Source organism: Pieris brassicae, chromosome 9 (assembly GCF_905147105.1).
Source record: "Pieris brassicae chromosome 9, ilPieBrab1.1, whole genome shotgun sequence".
Taxonomy (NCBI): Eukaryota; Metazoa; Arthropoda; class Insecta; order Lepidoptera; family Pieridae; genus Pieris; species Pieris brassicae.
In genome coordinates, this window is record NC_059673.1 from 8287558 (window position 1) to 8306963 (window position 19406).

Sequence of the window (19406 nt, forward strand, 5' to 3'; positions counted from 1 at the left end):
GATCACTATCTCACTTCTTTTGAACAAAGAAGTAGGAAATCTTGATAATTATGTGTTATACTTTGTGTAGGTTACTTGGGGTCTTATTCCTGGGTAACAAATAAAAGGCAAGTATAAGTATTTTTGTATTGGTAAGGTATTGAGAATACAATATAAGGCAAGGTTTTAGTTCATTGCGGATCCATGCGTTATCTTTGTCTAGCTGTTTTAATCACACTTGTACTTATAAATAATACCATTTTGCCAAATACGCTTAGCACTGGATCGTATCCTATATGATTTTAATTCTAAAAACGGTTCGTTTTCCAATTATATATACAATTTTAGTTTCATTTGTTTAAACGGCGAGATATATTATTTTTTTACTTTTTATAGTACAGAGATGTATCTGTTTTCTTTACTAAATAAATATAAAAAACTCATATTTCTTTATAGATATAATCTAGATATCATGTTTTATATATTATTTGGTCTTTGTTTCTAAGCGATTTTTCATTTGAGATGAAAAATAATTTATTAGATTTTACGTAGTTAACCTCAGTCAATACTCATTGGGCATAAAATTGATTTGGACATCGGTGCCGACCCAATTCCCTCGATTATATAATTCAGTAAAGCGCTGATATAACCTGTCTTAAGGCTTTTAAGCTTCCATTTAAATTCACTTGTATTATATCCGGACAGTGATTCATATTTTTATAATGGAGCTATTGTCGATTAATGATATAATGTATAGGTAATCGATATCCAAGTACATAGGCAAAGATCTCTAGCCTAGATTTGGAGACTTATCTTAAATATTATCATATTATTCGTTTCTCATTTGGTAATATTTTATGTTTGGTATATAAGTTTCTTAGAGCACTGTTGGCCGAGTGGCTTCAGCATGCGAAACACATCCCTGATGTCGTAGGCTCAATCCCCGGCTGTGCATCAATGGACTTCCTTTGTGTGCGCATTGTCATTCGCTCGAACGGTGAAGGAAACATCTTGTGGAAACTGGCATGCCCATAAAGTCGACGGCGTGTGTCAGGTACAGGAGGCTGATCACCTACTTGCCTGTTAGATTGACAAATGATCATGAAACAGATATTTGAGGCCAAGACTTAAAGTGGAGGTAGTGCCACTGATTTTTTTATAAGTTTCTTGTTTTGGATTTTATATTAGAAACTTAGTATCGGATGCGTAAGATTCAAACACTAATATTTCGGTGTCTTTTTCGGGTTTTAAAGCTGAAGCGTACCCTTACAAACTGTAAGGGTACGACCCTCTATATAGACGGTCAACAATAGCCCTAACTTGTCACCCAGTTCTGAAACAACAAATTACTTAGGTTAAGTTGTCTTCGCTTAGTCTTTAGAAAATGTACCTGATGTGATTTGTGGGTCGAAGCTGGTCATGATGTTTACCTTAATCGTACCAGTAAGTGATAATTACGATCATATTTAAGGGTTCTTATTACTTGGGAGTCGAGAGGATGACATTCAGAAGCGAGATAGCGCGAACTTTGACTCCCGTAAGTCAAAAATTAATACGTTTTTGACGTACGAAGACAGACTCATTTCTGAACGACTGATATAGAGGAATTATAATTAGCTTCGGGTTAGATTAGAGACTTAGCAAACGCTAATTCTTAATCCGTATGTTGATGATACCGGGTGTTATTGCGAAATAGAAGATTCATAAGGTCGTCGCCACGCCAGAATTACAGATGTTACGAATGATCAACTCAGGTGCCGTTATTGTTCGGCTTACAATTGAACAAACGTTATGGCCGACATAGCCATTAGTTTCATTAATTTGCCTGTTTTAATCGACAAATCAAGTTTTCGGTGCACCAGCTTAAAATTTTCAGTTTTATGGTGGTTATAAGACAAAGTTTATATGTATTTATTTAGTTATTTTTCCTAGGATATGCTTTTTGTATTGTAATTTTTAGTAAATTCCGCACTGCGTCAATTCTTTTTATATTTTACTATAATAACGTTTTTAAGCAATGTGAATATATAAATATATGATATATCTTATTACTCAAAACCACGTAAAATTTTGGTTCTTTTCATCTATCTGCTAATACAATTAAACAATATTTAAAATTTTCTTAACCTACAAAGTAATAATTTAAATTATTAAAAAGAAAATCAAAACAAATTCAAAAAGTTTGGTCACTGTGGCAGTGTACCTTTAACTTTTATTATACATTTAAATCTCTTGTGCTTTTCAATTTTTATTTCTTTACATTTAGGTAACAGCTAGTAACAATATGGGTACTGTGTTAATTACAAAATTTATTTTATTTTATACAGACCTCTCGAACTACGAGTATATTTTATGCACTCTATCTATCTAGAACATAGATTATACAACATTATACTTGTAGTTTTGTTATTTTTAATGGTATATATAATTCCCAAGTAGAGCCTGCACCAATGAAGTACGATGATTAAGGTGTATAATTAGTTTGAAAACACATTTCCATACAATTGCAAAACAATTGACATAATTGTGTAATACAACGTGACTTTAATGATATTTGTTTTTGTTGAGGTTAAAATATTATTTGGCATTATGCTACGAGTTGTGCAAGATGATTCGAATGGACAAACTCCATTCGCAAATATGCAACGTTGCTTTTATTGTTATTTAAATCCGCCAAAATATCACACTAAAAAACAACTGGCGCTATTGTTACATGCATTGTACATTTTGATATCTTTTTCTTAATCGGTAAGCAAAGCGTAAGAGTAGTGTTGGCCTTGTGGCTTCAGCGTGAGTCTCATCCCTGAGGTCGTAGGTTCCATCCCCGGCTGAACCAATATACTTTCTAACAATGTGCGCATTTCACATTTGGTCGAAACCGGCTTGCCTTGGACTCAACAAGTCGACGACGTGTGTCAGGTACAGAAGGCTGATCACCCACTTGCCTATTACATTGACAAATGATCATGAAATAGATACAGATATCTGAGGTCCAGGCCTATCATGGTTGTAGCACGACTGATTTATTTATTCAAGCAAAGCGTACTGTGCCTGACAAACGCCGTCTTTTAAGTACCGTTCCGTCTTTTATACAGGAACAAGAAATTTGTAAAGAGAAAGAAGTCATTTGTTCAATAAGTGTTTGAACGTAGAACGTTTGAGACACTAGTAAATGCTTTAAAACTAAAATAAGGATTTTTAACTACATTTTCAGGTGTTATAAAAGCTAGAAAATTAGATGATAGTAACAAAATTTCTGCGTAAGTTTCATTAAGTTTTTCAGCCAAATGATATATTGTATTGATGGAGATCGATACTAGGAGCTCTAAGCTACATAATAATAATAAACTTTATATAGTAGACGATAACATCCCTTAGTTAATGTTGGTAGAATCAGCACAAAAAAATAATGTTTAATTATTAAAGAATTTATTTTATTTATTTCTTATTACAAAAAATGTATTTTATTTACATGAAAAATTTAATATATTTACGAGCGAGATACAAGTCGCTATCAGCCGTCCCAACTTCAGTACTACTCAACTACTCATCCTGATATGTTTATTTAATGACCTTTTGAATTGGTTAAACGCGTTCAAATAATTTGTACAAATATTACTGTTACTTAATCACTAAAAAGTATATACAGGCATTGCCCAGATGTTAACGAAAATAACAGTAATCTTTATACGTAAGAATACCTTATCACATTTAAATAATGAAATGTAAATAGGTTTATTTCTATGAAACGAGTTTTTGTGAATCATATTTATAAAAACACCACGTAACGAAACCTTCATACTATAAATAAAAGGTCGGAGCACTTAATGTGTTGAAATTCTTCATAATGAAGAAAATATTACTCCAGTGAAATTAATTAAAATAAGTACCTAAATGGAACTAGACGTTGCTAAATACATATAAAATCTTTGACGTTACTGTTTTATTTTATAATTTTAATTATAATATGTAAAAGTTTTACCCGATTAAACGACTGTTTTAAAGAAATTGTGCATTAAAAGCCTTTTTTAGCTTCCATTGAATCTGTGATATGCCATATTGAATATACAACAACACTTAGTATACATTCATTTAGAAAAGAATATAACAATTTTATAATATTTATTTACGATCTAAATGATTGGTGACATTATCTTAGCAATATGTGCGTGGGAGATGCAGTATTCAAGGTAAACCTCCAAAAAAGATTTGCATAAAAGCGAATATATGGGAAATGTACCATTTCGCGGAGCTTGGACAATGGCCTCGACAAAGGATGCGATCGTCGTTTGTTCTCAGCCTCTGGCCTCCACTGTCCATTGTAGAGGGTAATTACGAGGAATTCGGAAAAGTTATATGTATTAGTACCTTTAGTGCAGGGCGATTTTCAACTGAGGTCGTGTGATTGCCAATTTTCTTTCTATTTATCTATTGCTTGTAAGGTTGAATTATTATAGGAAATCTCGTCTTAAAGTAAAAAAAAAATTAAGGTCTGCTCTGGGTATGCCGGCCATCCATAGACGTAAATGGGGTAAAGATGCAGAGTTCTAAGAATTTTGGATTTTATATTTCAAGATTTGTTGAGCGAGACTCAATGGATTTGAGATATGATTCAAATAATATATAATTTTTTAAAGATACCATACCATTATTAAACCATGCTTGTCAAAGCAAAACTAATAGCGAAATAGCACACAATAAAATAACTGCATGAATAAGTGACAATTTTATCTCATAATAATTACTTAGAATTTCTCAGAAAAGCCCTTCTAATCCAAAAAAGAGGTTTATTGTGTTCGGTACAAGAATGTAACAATAGTGTGTAGCTGTAACTTGAAGGACAATGTACCGAAATATCGCACGGATTGTTATAACAGTTAAGGTAATGGTTGTAAGCGGTCTCAATAGCAAATCTGCCCGCACTGTAATGGGATCGCGTGCGCAGCATTGCGTCACGGTAGGACATGGTATGAGCCGACAGCGTACTGATGAATGATCTGGCTTATGTTTTAGCAGAACAACAGCGTGCATGTCGAATTTAGTATACTACATTGTAATTGTATAGTTCGAAGTATAAATGCCATCTAAAGATAAAGTTCTGAATTCTTAAAAAAGGCTTCTTCGAAAGGCTTCTTATATGAAATTAATGAAAAACAATTTTTCGTTTTAATCATACAATGAGATCGATAAATGAAAGTATTACGAAAAGTCGAACACAAACTTCAAATTAGAAAAATAAAATCAGTAACATTTCATGTAAGGAAACACGATGATATAACTGTCAAACGTTTCAAACATAAGTTTTACAAAATTTTCTGTGAAAAAAATATTCGCGGCTGGAAATATTTCGTAATATTATTTGGGTTGAGGGTAATTGGTTTTCTTATGTTAAGTAAGGTTTTTCAGGATGATTAACATTTCGCTTATTCTTTGCACCATACGAAACACAAAATCTCCCACGGCTGAACGCGATGCTCACCTTGGACCACACGTCCACGCTCTCCGCAATTTACAAGTTTTCGTAACTAACTCGTTATCAAGCCGATTCTCTTCGATCCATTGAATTCCAATCGACAATTACTTCATGTGTTCATGCTTCATCCATATGCCGATTTTTAAAAAAGCATACCATAATAATCTTATTCGTCTTCAAATGTTTGAAACAATGACGCATCGGGCAGATCATTCGGAGTCTATTTCATTGGTAAATTTGTGAATTATTCTTTGATTTCACCGGCTATAAAATGTTCTAGTAAATTAAGTGTGGTAGAAAATGTTTGTTTGAAATACATCATTTCAATTTAATAATTTTTGATGAGGATGATCCCAAATATTTTTTCTCGGCCGACCGTCACATTTATTAGTTGAGTCATTGTTGAAATTTACTCGGGTTACGTTAGACATATTTTGATATATACTTTTGGTTAATTATAATTTATAATAGTCTACTATTTTGAATTTTATAGTGAGTGTTTAGTGCGTTTTTGAGAACTATCGTGAGGCAAGGTATTAGCTTCAGTCTAACCTGTCTTTGTTCCCAAAAGAATTTCTCCAAATCCTTACGGCTGATAATATTGTGTCCCTTTCTTCCTGGTAAGAAGATATTGTAACGAGGTATGCACTCAGGACTTACTATTCTAGTATAAGATTGTGTATCGACGGCCGAAACGTTCTTTGTGGTACAATGTTTTTAAAGCATTCTTTTGACTAAAGTCTCTTTCTGTCATATTGCGATGAAAAGATCGCTATTTTATAGTATTGTCTTTTGTTAACGTAGCTTTTACACATCGAAAGAAAACACTTTTTTACCGGATTGAAACTATGTATTATTAAAAAATTATGTAAAATAATTATAAGTTTATAATAATACATAGCTTCAATCCGGTAAAAAAGTGTTTTCTTTCAATCGCTATTTTAGTTAAAATGCTAAAATTCGACTGATTTAGTTTAACCCCTAAAACTCCTTATCCCAAAGGGGTTTAAGATACAGATATAAAGATTTTTGCTTTTAAAAATTTCCTAGAGGCTTGGTTATAAATAAATGTGCATTATAATATAATATACGTTTTTAAATGCAAACTCTTATAACTAAATTATCTGTTTCAGATTATATACGGATTGGAAATAAGACTAGAGACGTGGGGTCGCACGTTGCTGTAAGTATTTTTTTAAAATTACATTAAAGAAAATAACGCATTTTCAACTTTTGATCGAAGTGATTTAGATCTACGTATACGTTATATATATTAACCCACCGTAACCTAATTACGACTGATGATTAAAACTAAGAATATTAACACCTTGCTAACACGTTTGCTATAATTACAACTTTCAATTGTATTTATAGCAAACTTATTCTTCGTTAAATCTTTACTAAATGGCCCATTAAAAAAACTCTGACTACAACAGATAGTTGTTAAATTATCGTTATATAATTAATTAGAAATGTTAAGTGTTTTAGAGGTATGTACCCCTGGTAATGTCGAATCTAAATTAACAAGACTTATATTATTTTAAAACGTAATCTAATGACGCTAAGAATTTGGTATTTTAAGATAATTGACATTTTTATTTAAATGTGTCAAGTGATAAATGGTTGTAGTATCTTACAATTTCCTTTTAAACTTGGTGTTCATAATTTTACGTAATAAATTAAATGTGAATTGGTGAACTATCTTCTCGTAGTCGCTATTTTGAAATAGAAAAAACATCGTAGTCATGGCAACGAATACACCACAGTGCTTTTTGGGCTTTTTGGGCAATCTTATCAACCTAGGCAAGCTATCAAATAGACAAGTACAATGTCCAATTAGGATCGTTTGAACAGCGTGTCCATCTCGCCCACGCCTCTTATCACTTCCGTGATAGCTGATGCTAATCTTGAGATTATCTGCTTTAAGATTTAATGTGAATGATTGTGGAATAATAAATAGGTTTAAGTTTATTTGCTCTCAACTAATGGACCATTTGCGGACTGTCAGATAGGACTGCGACCCAAGTGATTTGTGCAACACTTTTCGTGTCATTAATTTATACATTACTAGCTGACTGACATCAATTTGTCAATGCAAATTTTTTTCATATGTTTACTTAGACATACTATAATGTCATATAACTTTGTATACATCAAAAATAAAATCTTCTTAGGTCTTGGCCTCAGATTTCTGTATCTGTTTTGTTAAACCAATAGGTGCCTCTGTGCCTGACGCACGCCGTCGACTTTTTGAGTCTAAGGCAAACCTACGACCTTAGGGATGAGAGTCGCTCGCTGAAGCCACTAGGCCAACACTGCTCATAGTATTACATTATGAATCCTAATTTTTTAATTTGAATATTAATTTTAAATTAAAATAAACAATTTTATGATAACGCATGCTTTTTTTAAGGATTGTTGGATACGTATCTTAAATAGGGATCCCGATTCCATTATGTAGTGTTTCTACTATGACATGAGAGTTTTAAATATTAAATGAAAAACCTCAAAATTGATTTTAGATATTTGATTATAAAAGTTATGTATTAAGCCACTTATAGGCCTATTGAGTCAATAATTGAATCGCTATTGAAGGGAAAATAATAATAGTATAAAGTTTACATTTTAGTATGGACTTTGTGAGACGATCTTTGTGTGAGTGCTTATAATAGGACTATGAAAGTCTTATGGTAATTGGTCACCAACCTTCATCACGGATAGAAAATATACAAAGAGATCTATACTATGACGAAACTGAAACAATCAAATATACAAAATGCTGCTATGGAATTTCCTACCAATTGATATCAGACGAGCTCAATATTTAAATCTATTTAAAATTCTTCTTTTTGATCATTTTTCTTCTGCTTCGTAATTAGCTATTACTTATATATATATATTAATTGTTACTCAATTAACCTTTGTATTTGCTTTACATTTTTGTTTAGATTTTACTTTATTTAATTTTAGTTATAGTTACATGTTATTTTGTTAATTAATTAATTGTATATTATGTTAATGAAGTGTAATTAAATTAAAATAATAAATAAAAAATTACAAAATTTGATCCATATGACAGTGTACATAACTATACGAACAAAACAAAATCAAACTCATGATTGTGTGTGAAATATGTGTTAGGGTGTATGAAAGGATTTAATTAAATGCTTTGAAACAGCGTTAAAATACTACTTCGGTACTTAATTTGTTTTACCTTAACTATGCAAACCAGTTAGCTATTGAATAACATATATGTTATATCAATAATAACTTTCTATTCGAGTCGGGTGACCGGTTCGTCATTGTTATAGTAATTACTTTCGCCGAGAGAATTCACATCAGTTACATAATATCAGCTTCCACCTGACCTTTGTCATGTGTTGATTGGATACGCGAAATCATAAAATTCATCATGGGCTCCTCATCAGGTGTAGGTAAATTTTGAACGTGTTATTGTTGTTACTATATTAAAACAGATCTATCTTTCACAATTTCATATAGCTTGGTGTTGGGGATATCTGACACTAATGGAGGTGAGAAAAATACCAACTACTTAACTTAGGAGAACGTCTAGGATTATATTTATTTTGCAAATGCATTTGAACGCGAAACCTCTTGGCTCATTTGTGCTAGCTAGGATATTAACGAGCATTGACCAAAATCAATTATAATGAATGTTCATCTATTCTGGCGTTATTTAGTAACAAATATCCAAACGTATAGAACATTATATTATTGTTCCATATTAGGTTTGCCTGGAAGAAATCACTTGTTAGCGATAAGGCCGCCCGTTGCCTAATAACTTATGTAACCTGCTTTTTGAAGTGAAACTTCTTTATCGGCGCTGGAAAAAAATTAACGGTCACATTTTTTGGTTACGCGTCACATTTTTCGGTTACGTGCCATATTTTTCATGTCCCTACCACGGTTGATTCGAAGAGATTCGAAGCCATAAATAACAAAAAATATAATCACTATTTTTTATTAACAATTCTAATACAATTAATGAAATTCTGTAATAATCTTAGTAGTAATAAGGTAAAATGAAATAATTGTATTATTTGTATTCATGTCTATGATAATAAAAGCCTTTTGTTAAACTTTATCTAATTTAACTTTATCCAACCGATTTCTGTAAAGTTGCATATAGTAGATCATTTTTGAAAAATAAGGTCATAAAGAAGTTTCATTTCTTACGTGTATACACGCACACATTTCTTTATGTATAATTTTGTATATTATGGTAACGAAGTGTAAATAAATAAATAAATTATAAACTTTTTTTAGATAAACACCAACTCTTTCGTTTATCTTAGGTTTGAATAAGTAAAAAAACATCTTTAATATCAGTTTAGCGTAAACGTAATTTTTTTATTTTACAATCATCAAAGAACTATTTAAAATTATTCTAGTAAGATACAGATTAGAAACATCTAACACAACATTTAACGATGACGACCACAAAGATATGAAAAAGTTAAGAACTAATACGATGTGTCTATTTATATGCCGACAAAGCAAATAAAATAATACAGTGTTGCACTCACGAGAATTTGATATCATCTGGCAATAAAAACTTAAATACTATAACACTAGGCTACGCCGGCCTTAATGGACTATGGAATGTTGATCCATTTCCGAGACCTTAAGCTGTTGAGACACGAAAAAAATATAATGTCATTATTTATTCAATGTGGGTAAAAATACGTAACGTTGTGTTCTATCTGCCTTCAGGACGTCGTATGTCTTATATATATTTCTTTAATAGGAATATTGTAATAAATCAAAATTTATATATTAATAAATAGGATGAAGTTACGAGTACAGTGCTTAAGTGATGTTTGTGGTATCTAAATAATGATTTAATAAAAACGTGTTTAATTTTTTAAACCTTAAAAAAACTAATATCCCATTTCGACACGAGGTTCTGTTTTTAAAGCTAAATATATGTATCTTTTAATTTTTCAGCTAAATTAAACATCGATATCGGTTATTATCTAGAATTGTAAAACCAATAAAGATTGCTGATCAATAATGCTATCGGATGGATCACCCACTTTCCAACCATTATCATATTGAGCCAACAAAAAGACATTATACATCATGGAGTATCTAAGCCAATGGCCATAGACCATTGCTCTGTGTTTTTCTCTATATCTGTGGTATTTTAATAAAATGTTCTTATTACGATTCGTGTATATAATTTTAAATAATTATATAAATTATTGGTTTGTAGAAGGACAACATAAAGGGATCTTAGATTTAATTCTTGCGGTAATTATGTGAGTTACTTTAAAGTACCGCGTTTCCAAATACGTCTTTTATAACTATACATTGTTCAAACACACACCACAAAATATTTTAATTATACAATAAATGCACAATTAATACCAATATTTTCCATGTAATACCTACCTTAGTTTTTACATCAACGTAGTTTTGTTCATAACGAGGTGGCGGAAATCATAGTATTAAGATGTCGTAGTTCTTATTTTAAATTGACTTAGTTTATATGGTATATAGAACTATTAAAGTCCTAAACCCTGTATCTTTCTTCTTTATTATGGCTACTAGTATGTTTGTCGTTCTCCTGATTGATAAATTTTATTTTGTATTGTCTACTTAAATAACATTCTGCTGTCATGTTTTGCTTCTTATCTTATTTTTATCAGTGAAACTTTTTGATATATCCAATATCCAATGTTATGTTTTATTTTTAGTTTTTTACTTTTAGAGATGTATCTGTTTCCTAAATTAATAAATAAATAAAGAAAATGTTATTCTCAAAACTAAATCAGTTTAATTACGTGTACATTATAACCCGTAACTCTCTTACTGTCAAATTCTATTTACGGAGAGAAACAGAAACTGTATATTCACTTTAATTGAGATGAACTGATTTTCTCCAAATTCGGCTTACTTTGGTATATTTTATTTAACTATACTTTCTTTGTAATGTAGTAACAAAATACAAACCTTATGGTACGGCAGAACATAAAGTATTTTTTATTTTAATTAATTGATTTAGCGTAGCCAATATAGATTTACATATATTATGCTAGATAAGATTAAATGTAGTCTGTGCTACCAATTGAATCTCTCGTACGCGAAGGTATCCAGTAGCAACTGATTATCCTGTAGACTGCATCCTATCACGCGCAGACTCTTTTCCCACGATCAGCAACTTAGTCCTGGCTCTACGTGAATCTATTTCTAAATCTTTAATAACCTTTATGTCCCTGCTGACTGACCATCCACTGGCTTACATTGCCGTGTTAGTATATAAAATTTATGTGAAATGTAACACTTGTTTTGTTATTATAAAGAATACGTCGAGGTACTGTATAAATAAATTTACAGAACGAAATAGCTATCAAAGAAAGACACACAATACATTTAAAAAAATCGTAAATTTTAAGGCATGTTTTCAAGCCGTCAATTGTCATAGATATAAATCTAATAATAATAATAATCGTTTATTTACCAAGATAATGGTACAATTAGATCGATCAACTACAAATATTCGCTCCATCAGCCATATAAATAGGCATGCAAATGTCATATAAATTTGTACAATGTCTTTAAGAACATAGAATAATGTCAAAGTTAAGTTATTTACTTACAATTGGTGTCAAAGCTATGGTCCAAGGTTCAAACTACCTTAATATATCTTAACTACTTGGCCGTTCTAGTAGTTACAACGAGGTGCAGAAACTCAGAGGCATCTTCAATTGTTGTTGGTGTAAATGGAGCGAGACCGGGCACGGCTCGCTGCTTCTCGGAGAATGTGCTGATGTGAATATCATTGATGAAAAAATACACTTAATAAAATCAAAATTGCTAGTTATTAGCTCACTATGTTAGAGAAAAGAACCGCAGAAAATGCGTCACAAAATCAGAGCACGCAGTAGACATGTGTCTGTGTAATAATATTGATGGACGTTTTCAGATGGAAACGGCTTTGTTGTTTGTCATTATTGAGTGCGTTATAGCTTCGTAGTGAGGAAGCAAACGGATGGGAAATTGTTTAAATGTTGGCACCCTTGAAAAACTTGAGTAAAACCAGTAAATGTGTAAAAAAATCATATTCAATCAATGGGCCCTACAACCATTTAGGTCTGGGCCTCGTATTGCGTTATCTGTTCCTTGATCATTTGTCAATCTAATAGGCAAGTAAATTATCAGCCTCCTGTGCCTGACACTCGCAGTCGATTTTTTGGGTCTAAGGCAAGCTGATTTTCTCGTGATGTATTTCTTCAACATCTGAGCTAATGTTAGATGCGCACATAGAAATGTCTATTGTGCACAGCCGGCGATCGAACCTATGACCTCAGGGATGCCACTAAGCCAACACTGCTCAAATTTTATACTCTAATACTTTTCAAACTTGGACCCTTTTGCCAGCTAAAGTAGTGAAGTGAAGTTGTATTGTGATCGATGTGATCACAATACAGTTTAGCAAGTATAACAAAAACTCTCACGAAATATAGACATATCTTTGACAGTCACCTTGTTTGTGTAGGTCTGTGTTCGGATTTTATATCGCTGATTATGTCTCATTTTTGGATATGATTCAGGTAAATAGTTGTTAACACATTTGCATTACTCATTTTTAAAGCAAATGAGAGGATATTAAATTTAATCTAATTTAAAACATCTAAAAAACAAATAATTTATCTCAAGTTTACGTTTTTTTATATAAATATATGTTTTATACATATAAATCGTATAATTTGTGGTAATACTTTTAGAATCTTGATTCATTAGTGAGACCTGACCTGACCTGTGTGAAGTCATTAAAAAAAATGTCGTAAAATAAAAATCACCACTCGTTAGTCTATTTTAAGTTTATGAATAAAAAAACATTATCCTAAAAAATATAATGAAAAACATGATTCAATATGGTGTTGTGGGTCAAATAAATCCTATAAATCAAATGAAGGTCTTTCCGTTTATGGTTCGATAGTTAGAACGCGCAATTTCCTTTTATGGCGATTTTTTGTTAGTTGCACTTTTTGCGATACGTTTTTAATGCTGCCCAGATTAAGGATAAAGCATATTTCTTTAGCGATATTTAATTTCTTTAATTAGCGTAATTATAAATGTTTAGTTTAATATTATAAAAAAACAATTCAAACTATTGGATTACACAGCATTATGTATGCGAACTTGTGTTTAAGAAGTGTTTGTAAAATTACCGATTAGAATTGTTTTTATTTATACGTCAGCCTTTGACTCAAATCAAATGACCATTGTTCAAAGCCCAAGTATCCTCCCTTCATGAGTAACTCTAACATATTTTTGAAATATTTTAACCAATTCTAAGTCTTCTAATGTCACGAATTTGACGGTAATTTCTTTATTTATTCTCGTACGTCAATAAGAAAACACTGAGCTGTGTTCCTCATTGTTAGGCAAATTGTTTTGTTTGCTTAGATTATTTTTTTATTGCGGTAAGTACAAAACTGTTCGATTCATTATACATATTCCTTACAAAAATTTATCTTCTATTCTATTCGGGGACTAACAATATGCATCTCAGATTATTTTGTGTCATCAGAGAAGTTTTGTATATTGTACTGAAGCTCACAAATACGCAAAAGAAAGTACTTTCACTTAAACCCTTTTTGAAAGATTTTCGAGCATTAGACATTCCTGCGTGCTAATCGATTGTTCCAAGTATTCAGTGCCAAAATTCGTCATAATTATCCCAGCCAGAGAGTTATACTTTGCTTCAATTTCACGTTTTCGAATAACTTGCTCGTTTTTTTGAGAAATGAAGATTCCATGCCAAGTTTATTGCAAGTAAAAGTTGTTGTTTTATTTAGAAAACCGGAGAAAGTTAATAAGATATGTATAGTTTATTGCTAATTAAATCTAAGAACCAATAAAAGACGCTTGTGTAATTTTATGATCTTTAAATAATCGTTATTGAAATAGAGATAGAAATGGTGCGTATGTTGTAATTTCAATAGACTCACTGAAATTACGATAATTTAGAATTCGTCGAAATTCCTTACAATTTGTAAAAACTGGCGTTACAACCCATGGGTTGTCAAATCGATGGTCATTGGAGTCTGGTCCATGACCATGATCTAAGTGCACTTATTTGGATCCAAAGACAATTAAATTTAAAACGAAATAATAGCTTAGTGTTTAGCCTAGTGGCTTGAACGTGTGACTTTCATCCCTTAGATAGTAGGTCTGAACCCTGGCTTTTACCAATTATTTTTTCTTTCAATATGCTCATTTAGCATTCGCTTGTATAGTAGAAAGAAAAATTGTGGCGAAACCATCACAGAAGGCTGACTTGTAGTTGTCTGCTAGAAAAAAAAAACACTATCAGCATACAGAAATTTAAGGCCAAAAACTTTAAGGTAAAATAAATAAAACTTTAAGAAATTTAAGGTAAAACCGCGGAGCACTACAATCCAAACCTTTGAGCACGCGCAAGCATTGGTTTCATAATCTTTTAGTATTTACTAAAAACTTTTCAAATAAATCAAGTAGTGACTTACATGGATTGTGGTGTGGTGTGTTATTACTCAATCCTGGCAATCAACCATTTTCTTGTTAAACCTGTTTATTTTTACGCAAGATTTCAAGAATGAATGAAAACCACGCCCATTCGCGTATTGCAGGAAAGCGAAAGTAATTCTGTAATTTCTATCTTTCCGAAGAGGTTCTATTAGCATAAAATTTCACTTTCTATCGGCCATATTTAAAGCGTGGGATTTATAATCTGTCATCCGATGTCTCATAGCTTGGGAAACTTGTTTTGTTTCCTTTAATTGGAGTTAATTAGTATCCATGTTTAAGGTTTTTTAATGTATTTATTTACGTTTTTATCCTTAAGTATTGGCCGAATGGCTTAAGCGTGCGAGTCGTATACCTGTCTTATAAGGTTCGAAGCACGTTTGTGCATCACTTGAGATTTTTATGAGCATTTAATACATGTGGTGAAGGAAAATATTGTTAGTTAACCGGCCTTACACCGAAAAGTCGACACCTGCCAGGCGCAGAAGGCTGATTGATACATGTCTGATAAGAAAAGCTCCTCACAAATTAGATACATTAACTTGGATCGATTACATGACAAACAATTATTGGGTTGTTTAAGCTAAACATCTACTTGCATTAAAGTCAAATACATAAACTATTTTAATACATAGTACATACGTCAATCATTACTTAAGTGTATATGGTACAAAATATTTAATTATACGCATAATTCGTTCATTTATTATTTTAAATTTAAGATAAATATTAATTTAAAAATGTATTGCATGTATTTGGTGTTGGCCGTACAAAACCGATAATATCTATGTGTTGACAAAGGATCACGCGGTCCGAAAGCTTGAACAAATTTACTTTAACATATTTGGTAAATCACTTGTCAATATTATATTTCTTCGAATCGATAAGGGATTAGAAATGGTTAGTTCAAATAGAAAATACCGCGACTTAGATCGGAGACATAGTGTGTATCTTATTCATTTGTTAATTATCTCCACAACAATCCACGGAGAGTGTTCAGAGGTGTTCATATACCTACAGCTGAGTTTCATCATTTGATGTCGTACCAAAACTAAGCGTGTATTAAGATGTGGAACCAGCCTACTAAAGTATTTCCGAACCAATTCGAGTCCATTAAGAAAAGTACTAATTCTTCGGTACTCGCGAGTTTGACCCCGGTCTCATCAACTAATTTCTTCAAAATATTTCTTTATCGACAAGTAGGTCTGTTATGCCTGACATACCGGTCGATTTTAGCATCTTAGACGTGCAAATTTCTTTCTACATTTCCATATATGTGTGAGTTTTAATTGCGTAAAGAAATATTAATTGGCTGATGGGAGCCGAACGCCCGACCAAGGAAATGAGCCTAGTCAATGGGATAGAAAATGACTGCTCAAATGGCTCGATAAAGTACAAAAACTCTATATGCTTATTTTACTTTCATTCTGTTACTAAAGACGCAAATGTGACAATTTGTCAAAATTAACACGTGACAGATGAAATTCTTTTATAATTAATTATTATATATAATTAAATTAAATAATTTTGTCTATAGTAATTAGAATCTACCCTATACAATAATTATGGCTTATAAGTAATATTGTGTTGACTGTTGTAGAACTAGTAAATAGCTTAAACTAAGAAAACGTTCATTAACAGTCTTAGTGTTCTATTATGTTATGGCATTATGCTCGTGTGTCCATGTTCCGCACTTCCGCTTATATTCTCTACACTACTTTAAGTAACTCAAAAGAGTGCCTGATGATTACGCTAGGTGGCGACATCGACCGTCGTAACTATTCGTACCTACGACGTAAACTAAACTCTCGAAAAGGGCATACATGACCTGTATAAATATATACATATGAAGATTTGCTTCACGTCAGTTCCTATACTGAGAGAGTCTTTATGTAAATATTATCTATTACTGTTGTTGTTGTATTGTTTTTTTTATATGTATTGTTTTGTATGAGTGTTCCTATATATCCTTCAAGAAAATAAGGTACCAATTCTTAACAGGCCCGCAACACACTCCCGAGCCGTGTGGCATTGAGTGTCGATTTGCACCCTCTTCTATAAAAAAAATAGTTGCCGCATTGGAGTAATCTGTAATATTAGATTATTTTGTTAAAAATAAAAAGGTTTATTTTTCGTAAATATTTTATGACTAAGTATAAATTTCGTTTGCGCATGATATTTGTATGAAGTTGTTCGAAATAACTTATGCGATAGCTGGACGTGTTGGATGTGAGGGACCGGCTCGCCATGTTAGTCATTTGAAAACTAGCTTTCTCAACGACATATCACTTTCACGGCCACTTATGTCGACAAATTAACAGCTTAAGGTATTAACTATTAAAGAAAAATAATTTCACATAGCTTTCATTTCATAACTAATTACGAATAAGATCGAAAACATCAATATTTTTTAATTGTTCTTATTTTAAGCTCTGTTTTGTTTTTGGATTTTTTTATGTCACTGAATATGTCTTGTTCTGTGTTTAATGTAGTATTGTTTCTGTGAGTGGCTGTGTGTACATAGTTAGTCTACCTTATAGTAAATAAAACATATAAAACTTTACATTGCAGTTACTAATTGTTTATTATTGTCATATGATGGCAGGTCTAAATATATTTAGTAATACTGTTTCGTACTATATATAAACAATATATGTTAATAGTATTTTGCTGCTAGGCTCGCCTCCCTTGTATCCCAAAGAATCAAATAAAACTAAGTATGGAATCATTTCTCAGAAAAGGCACATCAGAAGCATTTAACACATCAATCATCAAGATCAGATCACAAATGGAGATGTTGATATTCATCGTAAAATTTCTAAGGACTCTTGAAGTTATACTTCTTTTGGCGCGTTAGAGAAACATGATGAGAGTAAAATTTTAACGATGCGCGCGCACACCGTCGCAGAAAACCGACACCCTGAAGTTAGCATAGTCAGCATTTTAAAATAAAAATGTCTATTTCTATAATAAACTTTATTAAACTAGATATTTTATGTATTTTATTTTATTAAAGTATTCCTACAGCTACTCATTAAACAATATTCAAACAATTACATTATACACAAAGGATTACACATTCAAACATAAACATAAATCACAGTTTTACCTATTTATACAAAAAATATAACAAAGTACAAATTCATACTATATTCTAAATTATAAGTTCTAAGATTCATTGATCATAATAAATATTTAATATAAAGGAAGAATAACAAAGCCATTACTAATAAAAGATACCAGAGTTTTTTTTAATTATTTTTTAAACATTTTTTAGCTACATTAATTATATCTATTTGATATTGCGTTATAGTAAAACATTCAATGTATTAAATACCATTTTTCTATTGTTAGATTGCAAAGATTTTTATCTTGTTACTCAAAAGAAGTATAACTTCTAACGCGTGTACATAAGTACACACACATGTTTTTTTATGCTCTTACATGTAGACCTGTACTTTGTTCCTAGCTTTCAATATCTTTCCGAAGTTCAACCATCAGATTCGCATTAGTTTTTTGGCCGTGATTGTGTCGCAAAGTTGGGATTGCGTTTATTCAAAATTAAGGAGGATCCAACTTATTGATTTGATTTGACCATTCAAATTTCAAAGGTTTCAAAAGGAAAATTCTAAAATTCTTTGTACATAATGAAAAATCTCAACGTATTTATAAGGAAATATTATTTTATCGAACTTTACGTAAAGTACCGATGCGTAAAATCGATTACATAGCCTTTCATAGGCCATCGCGCCAGTGAGGCCGACACGCATCCTTGGCTATATCAGCCTTACTTTGTCACATGGCCGTATCATTTAAATGTAAATTATTTATTTACACTTTGTTATATTTTAAAAACATTTGATATAATATGTACAAACGAATATAAGGGATGCAACGGGTGGTCATATAACTAAGTATGTTGGTTTAGCCAAAACACTAATTATTTATTTATTCATTATAGAAATACATACATTATCCTTACAGACTATGCCAATACGATAATGTCAAAAGTAAAAGTAAAATATAATATTAAATACAAAAAAATCCCTACTGTGACGTCACTTTGGGAACATACTTAAAAATGTCGTTAGTGTCGGAGACAGCATTCATTAATGCTGTTGTTGAAATGGTATTTTCACTAAGAAATGATTATTAGAGCAGTGAGAAGTCGCAACTTTCTGTTAAAACATTAACTGCCGTAACAGTCAAATTTAATATTCAAAATGAAAATTATCAGACGAACATCCTCATTTAGCAAAAAATCACTCCGAAGAAAAATATGTTTTAAAAAGAAACATTTTTTTTCGGTTTTTTCTTCTTTTTTACTTATGAAATAATTGTAAAGTGTATTCTTTTTGAACGAAAAATAGTTGGTCACCTCAAACCTAAACTTTAGGTAAAACCTAGTTGTATCGTT

The 19406-nt window shown here is 31.5% G+C and overlaps 1 protein-coding gene across 2 annotated transcripts in view; it reads left to right on the top strand.

The window, feature by feature from the left end:
* LOC123714150 overlaps nucleotides 1–19406 on the top strand; it is a 101084-nt gene that overhangs the window by 9084 nt on the left and 72594 nt on the right. For both annotated transcript variants that reach the window (XM_045668316.1, XM_045668315.1), the window contains exon 2: nucleotides 6586–6635. The gene's annotated coding sequence lies outside the window, so the exon portion shown is untranslated. The remainder of the gene's footprint in view (nucleotides 1–6585; nucleotides 6636–19406) is intronic.